Source organism: Penaeus monodon, chromosome 30, assembly GCF_015228065.2.
Source record: "Penaeus monodon isolate SGIC_2016 chromosome 30, NSTDA_Pmon_1, whole genome shotgun sequence".
Taxonomy (NCBI): domain Eukaryota; kingdom Metazoa; phylum Arthropoda; class Malacostraca; order Decapoda; family Penaeidae; genus Penaeus; species Penaeus monodon.
The window spans coordinates 32,818,249-32,819,129 of NC_051415.1; positions in this window are offsets into that span (position 1 = coordinate 32,818,249).

Genomic DNA, 881 nt, shown 5'->3' on the forward strand with positions numbered 1-881 from the left:
AGATCGTTGTTGACATAAATTTCATATCAGAGTTAGGTGTCGGGATGATCAATCCGATTTTGTATAAAGGTTTTTTAATTGAACGATTAGAAGCGCTGATTATCAGTAAATTGAGAGAAACTAAGATTATTTGCGGTTGTATAATCATCCCAAAGTAAACAAGCGATCGTGAAGGTAATTATTTCAAAATCCACAAGATTAGCAATTAATAAGGTCTAAGTATTAAGGATAGTTTAAGAGATGAGGGATTATTAACCCTTTTTCCCCAACACAGCGAACTTGTATCATGAAATATCATAGAGATTCACCCTCATTATAATAATGAATTGCTCTTATATAACAATATCAACCACGATCAGAAGAATAGCGAAAACAACGCGTATTTAACCCACATTCACCACCACGATGACCTTCGCACTGCATCGAGGCACAGACTGATGAATCCCACGCGTTCGAGTAAAGTGCATGCGAACGCCAGTCTTGCTTCCCGTCTAAAGCGCGAACGATGATATGTACGAGGGAATATGGCTTCCTATGTCCTCATTTCGCCGCACGATCTACTGTTCCCAGCTCTGTCACATTATGTAATCGTCCGCGGTCGTATTTTGCCGCTGGAGAAAGATTACAGGGATGGCCAAAAGGTAAACATAATGTATCTTCAACAATACCTTTATAAATCAGGCTAATCCGCCGGCATGCGGATGACAACCACGGACGCCGGTCTCTAATAGCGAACAACAAACGCCATAATGACCTTTACAAATCCTTGTTATAAGACTCAATCGGCGTGGTTTATGGAGAGAAAATTATTTTCCACGTGAGGCAATATAACGAAACAGTAAAACGTGGAGGTTGTTGTCCCGAGAATTTTGGAATTGTTG